Source organism: Myotis lucifugus, unplaced genomic scaffold, assembly GCF_000147115.1.
Source record: "Myotis lucifugus unplaced genomic scaffold, Myoluc2.0 scaffold_438, whole genome shotgun sequence".
In the NCBI taxonomy this organism is placed as follows: Eukaryota; Metazoa; Chordata; class Mammalia; order Chiroptera; family Vespertilionidae; genus Myotis; species Myotis lucifugus.
Genome location: NW_005871486.1, coordinates 218,948 through 231,001, shown reverse-complemented (window position 1 = coordinate 231,001; position 12,054 = coordinate 218,948).

Below are 12,054 nucleotides of genomic sequence, written 5' to 3'. Positions count from 1 at the left end.
CGGAGACCAAGCGGGGGGGCCGATTTCACGAGGAGCTCCGGCTTGAGACCGGCGAGAAGGCCTCAAGAACACACGGCACGGAGTGTCCCCTCTCTCCTCTGAATTCACTCCCCCCCCCCGGGCTTCTTCGGACAATAACAGAGACAGTCCCCCCGCCACCCAGGGGACCCCTTCGCGCGGCCACCTGTTCTGGCGGCCGCCTGGAGGAGAGGCTCCCCAACTAGGCACAGAAACGTCGATAGTTCACCTCCCTGCACTTTCCATGCTCCGGGGGCGCGAGACCTTATCCCGTGCGCCCTTATAATCGGAGGCCGTGGCTTTCTCCGCCCCGGGGGGGTTCGCGTTTTTTCCCCTGGGCGCCCCGGGGGCGGGGCCATGCGCTTAGAGCCGGGGGCCAGAGCCCCCTGGGCCCGGGGCGGGGCCCCCTCAGGGCCGGGCGGGCCGCTGCACTCTGAGTACAAGGTGCGTCCACACGCGGCTTGCTACCCCGCGCGCGCTTCTTTGTCTGACCGGCCGGGCGCCCGGCGCGCCTCCCGCCCAAGGCGGCGGCGGGGAGCGTGGAGTGCAAACACCGAGCGCTTCGCGGCGCACATCAGCACTGACCAGCTGGGGCAGCCGCCCTGGCCCTCCGCGGCCACGGCTTCCCGGCCCCACCACGTGGCTCCGCCGTTGCCGCCGCCACCACCGAGAGGGAGGGAGGGAGGGAGGAGAGAGGTGGGGCGGGGCGGCCGCGGGAGGCGAGAGGAGGTGGGAAGGGGTAGGGCAGTGGAGAGTTGGGGGAGAGAGGCGGGGAGTGAAGTGGGCAAAGCGCAGGCTTGGGGGCTGACAGCCCTCGGTCAAACCCGGACTTCGGGGCTTGCTCACTCTCTGTGTGACCTTGGGCAAATCACGTCACCTCCCTGGGTCTCAGTTTTCTTAAACAAAGTAGGAATAATAATGTCGCTTCAGTGTTGCCATGAAGAGGAAATGTATTTATGTGAACAAAGCACTTAGCCCTGTGCCTCGCCTCCCGAGGGCGCTGGACACCCCTCTGTCCAGCCTGTTTTTAGGGTCTTGGGGTTCACACTTTGGCCCTCCATTTCCCACTCCAGTTCCCAGATCTGCTCCTCATCCCAGCTTTCCTCCTGAAGGCCTGGTCACATTTTCTTCCTTCCCTTTTCTTCTACTGGCATTTATTGAGCCCTGACTGCATACACATCCCCGGGAGCCCTGGGGTCCAGAAACTAGCCCTGCTGTTCCAGAACCCACTGATCAGGCATCCCAGTCAGGCTCCCAGGGGCAGGTGTGCCTAGGGGACAGTGGGGAAGGGAATGGGAAAGGGCTTGCCCTAAAAGACTGCCTTCTCCAAGACGCCCCCCAAAAGCTCTCAACTCTGAAACACATCCCAAATCCATTTAACCATCCCTGCCCCACAGCCAAGTTTGTTTGTTTTTTAAATCCTCACCTGAGGATATATATATTTTTTAATTTTAGAGATAGAGGGAGAGAGAGACATCAATCAGTTGCCTATTTATGCACCCCAATCCTGCAACCTAGGTATGTCCCCTGACCAGGAATCGAACCCACAACCTTTTGGAGTATGGAAGGCCAGGGCCACACCTAACTTCTCATAGTCATCTTGATGATTAGCATCACTCGGGTGGGAATCCCTCATCCTCCCTCCAGGCTTCTCTATCCCTTCTGGCCTGTGCACTGTACCTTCCAGCTAGTATCTATGAAATACCTACTATGTGCCAGGCTCTCCACTGGGGAGAAGGCGGTGCGCCAGCCTCTGCACTCACTGAGAGAACAGTTTAGTGAGGAAATGTCATTAAAACAAGAAGCCCTGGCAGAACGTTCCTTATTCTTGCCCTTCCTCTCCACTCTCACCAGCCCTCTTGACTCAGAAGGCAGTATGATAAAGATTAAGACCATGGTTTGGACCCGAACAGCCTGGGCTCCAGGCCCAGCACTGCCACTTGTAAGCTGCTTACATAGTGAGCACTCAAATGCATGCTTATCTACTCCTAGGACTGGCTACGTGGTTTGTGGGGTTCAGTGCAAAATGCAAATGCAAGGCTCCTTGTTAAAGAATTAAGAATGATGACACAGCAGAGCATGAAACCAAGCTCAGGGAGGGCCTTGCGTGACGAAAGCCAGCCCTCTTCTCCCTGGACTATTAAAACGGTCTCTCCACTGGTCTCCCTCCTCCACTCATTCCTTCGCGTGCCACCTGGTATTTTAAAGTACACAGGATACTCGTAGAATTGCAACAACATGTGCTGAGGTTTTCACTTGGTGTAACAAGCTGAGATAATAGTGGGAACTTTTCTCAGCCCTGCTCGGGGGAGTAACAGCTGGGTCCCGCCAGGTTCCATGACTCGACAGCCTTCCCGGAGTCTGTGAAGTCCCTGAAACAATATGCAAAGCCTCACATGAGCAGATGTGCTTTTTTTCTGGGAACAGGGTCCACAGCTTTCATCAGATTCCCCTAAGAGTTCATTTCCCACAAAAGAATAACAAATCAGCCCACGAAGGATCAGCCCAGATGTAACAGTTCTCTTCCAGACCCCAGTCTCTGCCAGTTGCTTCTGTGACGCTATCAATGCAATTAAATAATAATAACAATAATAGCTGCCATTTATTGGGTCCTGTCTCTAAGCCAGGCACTTGACATAGATTATCTCATTTAATCCTTATAGACTCCACTGAGGCTGTGACCAGCCCTTGCAAAGTTTTTGGCTCTATCCTGCCTGTGACACCTGTTCCAAGGCCTGGCTGACTCCCTCTTTTTTAAAAAAAAATATATTTTATTGATTTTTTACAGAGAGGAAGGGAGAGGGATAGAGAGCCAGAAACATCGATGAGAGAGAAACATTGATCAGCTGCCTCCTGCACACTCCCCACTGGGGATGTGCCCGCAACCAAGGTACATGCCCTTGAACCTGGGACCTTTCAGTCCGCAGGCCAATGCTCTATCCACTGAGCCAAATAGGGCATCACTCTTTTTTTTTATGTTTTATTTTTATTGATTTCAGAGAGGTAGAAACATCAATGATGAGAGAGAATCATTGATCCGCTGCCTCCTGCACAGCCCCTACTGGGGACAGAGCCCACAACCTGGGCATGTGCCCTGACCGGAAATTGAACCGTGACCTCCTGGTTCATAGGTCAATACTCAACCGCTGAGCCGCATCAGCCAGGCTAGCTGACTCACTCTTAAGCCTGTCCTGTGGGAACAGGGATGGCCTGACTGAGCTCAGCAGAACTAGCCTCCGCCTCTGGGTCATTCCACCTATTACAAGTCTTATCCGGATGAACCACGCACACACCATGCCATCTCTCACTTCCGGGCTTTGCATTATGTTCTTTCTGTCCGGACTCCATCTCCCATCCAAATTCTTGCCTGAAGAATTTATATTTAAATTTCAAATCTCAACTTCCTCCTGGAGGCCTTCCTTAACCCTGCGATCTGGGGGAAGGGCCCTTCCTTTGGGCTCACAGGTAGTCTGTGATACCTTTATTACAGCTTTTACTGAGATTTTCTGTACTTGCCTGATTTTGTTTCGTTCCCCCAATAGACTGTGAGCTGTACGAGGACAGTGACTGTGTTATAAATTACCTCGGTATCCCATAGGCCTCTGATGATATCAGCAGTCAGCAAATATGTGGAGAACGGACGGTCTTCCCAGCCTCAGGCCCTAGTGTAACTTGTGCCCTCTTTACCACCGGAGAGTCCAGAGTTCTAAGGGGGAGGGTGATCTCATTATAGGAACAAATGGAATTGTCTTAGGCAAGAAGTTGGAGGGGGTTCAGAGCTGGGGATGACGTCAGGAGGGGCTTGGAGTAGTCGACACAGAGGATGACTAACCCCTCAACTAGGGAAAGTTTGTGGGGAAAATGAAGAATTTAGTCATACAGGAAGAGGTCCAGTAGGAGCTGCTGAAGCGCTGAGATTCCTGGGGAGGTAAAAGTGCCTCCCTTGGCTTAAACCAGGGCGAGGCAGTGGTTGAATCTCAGTTCCTCCGGGGGTTAAAACGCTGAAAGCTTCTGAGAAAGTTCCCTCATCAGATAGCCAACATGTCAAACCTGTATCTCCTTCGTCCAGGTAAGAGGACTGAACGTGCTCACTAAGTATAGTTTCTGGGGGTGTTTTCTGCTACCAATGAATTCTCCACCACCAGCTGGTTGTCCAACAATTTAATTCAGTTCTGGCACTAACTGCCTGGAGTTAGCGTAGGGCCGCAGCGTCAGGGTTCAGTGCCACAGACTGCCTCCTCTTCCCATGCTGGGCTCCGGCCACCCCTACTTCTGATCAGCCAGCCAGAAACCCGGGGTTCCCCCCACCACCTCCTCAGCTTCCATAATTTGCTTGTACACAGTTCGCAGAACTCAGGAAGTTAGTTTACTTACCTTCACTGTTTATTATAAAAGCTACAAATGGGCCAGCTGGCTTGGCTCAGTGGCTGAGCGTGGATCTATGAACCAGGAGGTCACGTTCAATTCCTGGTCAGGCCATATGCCCTGGTTGCAGGCTCCATCCCTAGTGTGGGGCGTGCAGGAGACAGCTGATCAACGATCTCTCTCAGCATTAATGTTTCTCTCTCCCTCTCCCTTCCTCTCTGAAATCAATAATAGTAATAATAATAATAATATGTATATATATATATTTTTAAAGCTACAAATTAGCGGCCAGATGAAGAGGTACATAGGGCAATGTCTGGAAGGGTCCTGGGTGCTTCTGTCCCTGTGGAGTTGGGACGCGCCACCCTCCTAGAGGGCTCACCAACCCAGAAGCGGCTCCGGCTCTCACTGTTCAGGAGTTTTCATAGAGCTCAGTCTCCAGGCTGACAGTTTCCACTCTCCAATCACTTGGTCTTCCCGGTGACCAGCAGCATCCTGAGTCTATCCTGGGGGTCCCCTCACGGCAACCCTTTGGGGAAGGGATTATCAAAAGGGACTCCCGAGGGACAAGAGGCACTCCTATCACTGAGGACACGCCGAGAGTTTTAGGAACTCTGGGCCAGGAATGGAGATACAGACCAAATATATTTTTGTATTATATCACACATATTCTGGTTTCTCCCCGGATGGCATAAATCCTTTGCCTTTTATATCGCAAACACCTATTAAGCATTCTGTGCCAGGCACTGTTCTGAGCAATTTCGACGCATTAATTCATTAGACCTCACAGCAACCCTTTGAGGAAGATATTATCCCCACCCCCATTTTCTAGATGAGGAAACTGAGGCTCGGAGAGGTTAGCTCACTTGTCCACGGTTGCACCACAAGGAAGTGGCAGGATCAGGATTTGAACCTAGGCAAAACGACAGTTCTTTACAACTCCTATTCCATTCGTTACAGATTCCAAACTTTTCTTTCTTAGCATCAGACCCCTTTCTTCAAAAGAAATAATAATTTCTAAAACTGAAAATAGTAGAATGAGCCCTAGCCAGTTTGGCTCAGTGGATAGAGCACTGGCCTGCGGACTGAAGGGTCTCGGGTTCGACTCCGGTCAAGGGCACATGCCTGGGTTGCGGGCTCGGTCCCCAGTGGGGGGCATGCAGGAGGCAGCCAATCAATGATTCCCTCTCATCATTGATGTTTCTATCTCTCTCTTCCTCCCCCTTCCTCTCTGAAATCAAAAAGCAAACAAACAACAACAACAAAAAACAACACAAAAAAACCCCCCAAAAAAGAAATTAGTAGAATGCTCAGGTTGTGTGGGGAGGGACTCGCACCCTGCTCAGTCTGCACTCACCTGTGAAGGCCCCCAAGTCGGCACCGCAATCCAAGGTCTCTAGGGGAAAAGTGGAAAAACCACTGGCCTCCATGATCTCCAAGCCCCCTGTTTTGAAGAGGGGAGAGACAAAGAGAGGGCAAGCGGAGGGCAGAGAGGATCGGTGGGTTCTGTAAAGTCTCACAGCACGTTGAGGGCAGAGCTGGATCCCAAGTTCTCCAGGTGAGTTCCAGGACTGCCTGGCACTGAGCTAGGAGCTTTGCAAGCAAAGATGAATCGAATAAGCCCCCCCTGAGAATCCTTGGCATAAAGGCCTGGGGGCTAGCGCACCAGCCACCAGCGTGACATTGTCCACTGCTTCTATTCTTAAACACAGCAGTTTCACGCATTTGCCTTTCCTCTCACCCCTGATGGCATCAGAGTTTGTGACGCTTGAGTCTGTGGGAGAGGAAGAATAGATAGACAGTTACAAGCAATGCAGAGAATGGCATAGCTTCTATGAGGTACAGAACCAGAATGGATAGCTTTGCTTGGGAATAGGTAGTGATGGAAAACTTTAGGGAAAAGGTGATGCCTCATATACAGGTTGCCAGACAGAAAAACAAGTGCAGACACAAAAAATACCTAACCGCAAGGTGCATGTCAGGGACTGGGACCCCTTTAATTTAACTTCTGTACATACTTTTTCCTTCCTATTGCCTCCTTGTCGCCAACACCCCTCTTCAATCAACTTTCTTTAAAATCTCAGTTCCAGAGCAAATCTTAAAAGAAAAAACAAATCTCTGATAAGAACGGATGGTGGAGAAATAAAGGAAGACAGAACAGGGTGTATATGAATGGGCAGGGTCCAGATCAGAACAGCTTTTTTTTTTTAATTAAAAATTTTTTTATTGATTTCAGAGAGGAAGGGAGAGGGAGAGAGAGAGACGGAAACATCAATGATGAGAGAAAATCATTGATCGGCCGCCTTCTGCCCACCCCACACTGGGATTGAGCCCACAACCCAGACATGTGCCTCGACCAGGAGTCGAACTGTGACCTCCTGGTTCATAGGTCAATGCTCAACCACTGAGCCACACCAGCCGAGCAGATCAGAACAGCTTTGATGGCAGTAAAGCTTATAGAACGTTAACTCCCCTTCTCTGGGCTTGTGGGGTCCAGGATCCCTAGCACAGAACCTTCTGACACCAAGACAAATCTCCCTTTGCACTAGTTCTTGGCTTTCAAATAAAGTCTGCCCCCAGGCCAGCTGAGCTGGGGACATTGAGAGATGGCAAGCGGTCCTCTCCAATTGGCCCCACACTCCGCTGGGCCTTTATTAGCCAGCGCTGGGCGTGGCCAAGGGCCAGCTGGGGATAGGAAGGCAGCTCAGGCCCCGTCCCTCCAGCAGGTTCCAAATGCCCCCACAGGATTCTCAGCTCCCTGCTGGCTCCCCACCCCTTATCATTTCCCCTAAGTCCTCACCCAGGCGTCCTCTCACAGCCAAACAATTCATCGAATCCTAAAATTACCATCTTAGAGTCTGGAAAAGACCACAGAGGCCCTCTAATTGCGTGGCTCCCAAATGTTAGTGTACAGACCTGCATCTGCATCAGGGCCCCACACCAGCCCGACTCCAGCAAAATCTCTAGAGGTGGGACCTGATTATGGGGATTAAAAAAATATACTCCTCAGGGACTCTGATGAGCAGCTCCAGCCCTCATTCAACACAGCTCAAGCATTCCTGTCAGTGGGCACCCAGCTCTGCCTGCACACCCCGCGAGGAGGAACGCGGGGCCGTTCTGTGTGGACGGCGCCGATTCAGTGGCTTTCTCTGCTGAGTGTAAACCTGCCTTCTTACACTTTGTCTCGGCTCTGCACTTTGAGGCCTCCCAGAACGAGTGTTTTCTTTTCCAGTGTAGCCTTTTGATGTTTGAAGACCGTGATCTCATTGACCGTCCCTAGTTCCCGCAACTGTTCCCCACAATGACCTTCTCAGCGCGAACCCGGAACCAAAGTGTCCTCAGGTGTGGTCCTCAAGCAATAAACTGACCACAACCAAGAAACTCTGCCGGCTCCCTTTCTATAAGACAAAACCCACGGCTGCCAACCTGGCTTTTGAGACACTTTGTACTCAGGCTCCTTTTAACTTTTCAAGGTTCCTGCTCACCTGTCGCTTCCAACATGCTATCACCACTGCATGCTGTGCCAGTTTTGAATACACCAGATTTGATCTGTGCTCATCCATGTTTCTCATCCATGTTTTTTCCACTCGGAGACTGTACTTGTCCCCCTCTCAGTTCCCTCCCTTCTCCCCAATATCCGATCTTCCTGTGGGATTCACTTTAAGTGTCATTTCCTTAGCAAAGTTTTGTCTAATTGCTCCTTAGGCACTGCCTCCTACTTTGTAGGGATCTCTGACAGTTTGTATTAGATTGCATTTGAGTTGCTTATTTATTTGTTACTAAAACATGTACATGACAAGACACAAAGCACAAATAAAAGTGGCAACATTTTTCTGGAGTGTCATTCTACTTGGTGCCCCGTGATTTAAAACATTTATTAATGTAAAACAAGCACAACTATTTTTATGAAGCAGCACATGAAACCACATACATTTAAATAGTCTGTTTCACTGGGAAAAAAAGGTAGGGGGGACTACTTCAGATTAAGAGACACTGGAGAGATAGAATAGCCAAATGCATGACTTGGTTGATTCCAGATGGAAAGCTATGAGGACATTTTTGATACTGAGGACATTTTAATACGATCGTTAGATGGTACAATGGAATCGCTGTTAATTTGCTAGGTGTGGTAATGGTATTGTGGTTATAAAAGAGAATGTCCTTAGGAGATACCTGCTGGAGTATTTAGAAATATTTGGGAATAAAGAATTATGTCACCATCTTACCTTCAAATGATGTATACGTATGCATGTGAGACAAGAGATTGTTGAATCCAGGCGGAACGTACAGATGCTCAACCTTTGATGGGGTGATAGCCCGTTGTAAGTGGAAAATATCATAAGTAAAAAATGCATTTAATAACGACACTGTGGCCGAAACCGGTTTGGCTCAGTGGATAGAGCGTCGGCCTGCGGACTCAAGGGTCCCAGGTTCAATTCCGGTCAAGGGCATGTACCTGGGTTGCGGGCACATCCCCAGTAGGAGATGTGCAGGAGGCAGCTGATCGATGTTTCTCTCTCATCGATGTTTCTAACTCTCTATCTCTCTCCCTTTCTCTCTGTAAAAAATCAATAAAATATATAAAAAATGCATTTAATAACGACACTGTGGAACATCAGTTGTTTACCTTCGTGATCTCTCGGTATCTGGGAGCTGCGGCTCGCTGCCGCCGCCCAGCATCACAAGACAGTATCCTTCCGCATATCGCTAGCCCAGGAAAAGATCAAAATTCAAAATCTGAAGCATAGTTTCTATTGAATGCGTATTGCTTTTGTACCCTTGTAACGTGGAAAACGTTAGTTGAACCATTATATGTCAGGGACTGTCTGTAAATATTTCTCTCTTTTCCGCGTCCAGCACGGCTAGAGAGCAGTCCGGTTCCTGAGTAAGGGCTGCTGGGGATTGAGAAAATGAAAGGAAGAGACAGACACAGAGATGGAAGGAAAAAGCTGGGGCCGGGTGGGACCACGGTCCTCTGATGGAGAGACAGGGACCCAGAGCCAATACAGCGTTTTTATTTTATACAGCAAAAACCAGGAAGTTTTACTGAAGGTCAAGACAAAGGAGATTATGTGCATTCTTGGGTGGGCCCGAGTTGTATTCATTCCTGGTGCTTGGCTGGATTTAGGTAACAAAACCCACCCCCTGGCACCTGGGCTGAAGGTCAAGCTGACAACACTCCTGCCTCTGGTAAGGCGTGTTTCCAGGATGGGGCTCTGCCAACGCCACTGGATTCAGCTGACAATGATTAAAGAAATGCTCATGTGCCTTCCCAGGCGCTCTCTACAACTGTACAGTTACGTTTGAAAATTTTCAAAATAAAAAGCTGGGGGGGGGGTAAATCATACATTTTACAAATTCATGCTACAATTTCAAAAATAATTTCAGGAGTCCCTCTTTCTGCTCCAGTTCATTCTCGCTGGCCAGTAAGAACACTTCGTGGAGAAGCTTGAGAAGCCCAAATTTTTGTTTTTCTCCCACCATTCTGCCCCAAAGAGGGGAGGACTGTCATTTCTGTATTCTCAGAGCCAGGCATGGCCTGCCACAGAGGGACGTTGAATAAATGCTCCCTAAATAGGCAAAACCACTAACCTTGGGAAACTGTATGTATGCTCAGGCTCCCCTTCTGTAAAAGAGGTTGGACTGGACGACCTAAGGTCTTTCCCAGCCCTAGCACCTGAGTTGTAAAACAACTCAGGGCATTGAAGACAGGTCAGCGGCCCTTTCTACACAAAACCCCACAGTCTCACCAGGCAGAGATGATCACAGTGAATCGGCCTCTGCTCTCTGGTCAAGCTCCTATGTTTCAGCTGAGCCATGGGCTTTGAGAGAAGTGTTCTTAAAATCCACAGAACATGTGATAGTGTTTTCCCTGAGAGCCAGAGGGTGGCAGGGGAAGTCAACTGAGCTTTATACTGCCCTCTTGGCTATAGTCATAACATTGGCTAACACCAGTGTCCTCAACCTTGATTGCACATTGCAATCACTTAAGGAAGCTTTAAAATATACTGATTTCACCCTAGGGACTCTGATTTAATGGGCCTGGGGAATGATCGAAGCATCTGGATTTTAAAAGGCTACATAGGTGATTCTATGTGCATTCTAAGGCCAACATCATGATGATGGGATAAGAGCTCTAGTTGGATTTACTTCCTGGCTTTGCTATTTCCAAGTTGGTTGGGGTGTTACTTCTCTTTGAACCTGTTGACTCGTATGTGACAATCAAGTGAGATAATGCATAAAACATGGAGCCAGAAAGAACAGCTAAATAGTTAAGGACAACTATTTAAAAAAATATGTATTTTTATTGATTTCAGAGAGGAAGAGAGAGGGAGAGAGAGATAGAAACATCAATGATGAGAGAGAATCATTGACCGGCTGCCTCTTGCATGCCCCCACTGGGGATCAAGCTCACAACTTGGGCATGTGCCCTGACTGGGAATCGAACAGTGACCTCCTGGTTCATAGGTCAACACTCAATCCCTGACCCATGCTGGCTGGGTCAGGACAATTATTAATGAGTAAACATGAAAAGCTTCTGTGGCTCTTGTAGGAAAGATGAAGAGCAGTGGTTCGAAAACTTGCATCAAAATCACCTGGAGGACTTGTTAAAAGATGGCTGAATACTTCCTTTCCCCAAAGTTTCTGATTCAGCAGGTCTCAGGTGGGCCTCTAAAATTTGCATTTCTATCAAGTTCCCAGGTGATGCTGCTGCTGCTGTTCCAGAGACCACACCTTGAGAATCACTGTTCTTGAACAGGGTTTCTCCATAGCACCACTGCGACATTTTGGAGCACCCAATTCTTTGAGCACCTTTGGCCTCTACCCATAGATGTGCATAGCATCTCTCCAGTGGTGACAATCAAACATGTCTCCAGGTACTAACAAATGTCCCTTGGAAGGCAAAATTGCCCAGTTAAGATCTACTGCTCTAGAGGACACAAGTTAAAGAAGAGTCTAAGAATCTAGGTGGGTTTCAGAGGCAGGTGAGAAAAAGGAGTTGAAGCCTAGAAGAAAGGAGGAGAGTTGGGACAGCTCAGGGATTCATGCAGAGGGTGGGCGCCCACTCAGAGCTTTTTTAGAGAAATATGATTATGGGTCTGGGGTACGGAGACAGTTGAGCAAATTTGGCTTCATCTGGTCCCACAGGAAGAGGCTGTAAGCCTGGCCCCTCCCTCTGTCCTGGGACACAGCTGTCAAGCCCTAAAATCCCTTGGAAGGAGCAATCCTGTCCTAACTCAGATGGCCTGACAGCTTTTCCCTCAGGCTTAGCTGCCTGCAGCCCCCAATTGCCCAGAGCTCTCACACCTCAGGTTCCCAGCCACACACCTTGAGATATTAACAAGCAGCAGACTGTCGGTCTATCTGAGAACAAATAACTGCAGGTTCACTCTGACAAGAGCCCTGACCTGTCCAAATCCACCTCCCTGACAATTCAGTCTACAAAACTCAACCACCGGGGGGGGGGGGAATCTGGCTCTTTTAAATGCCAACAGTATTAAGTGTTAGAGGCCGTGGAAGTCATAAAGGGAAATTAACTGAAAACCAGAGATGCCATTACTCATTCGGGAGCAATCTCTCTCTCCCAAAGTGAGAATACAATTTGCACTCTCTGGGGATGTTTTATACTCAAATCTTTATTCCCCAGGCGAGGGCCTCTATTTCCTTCAA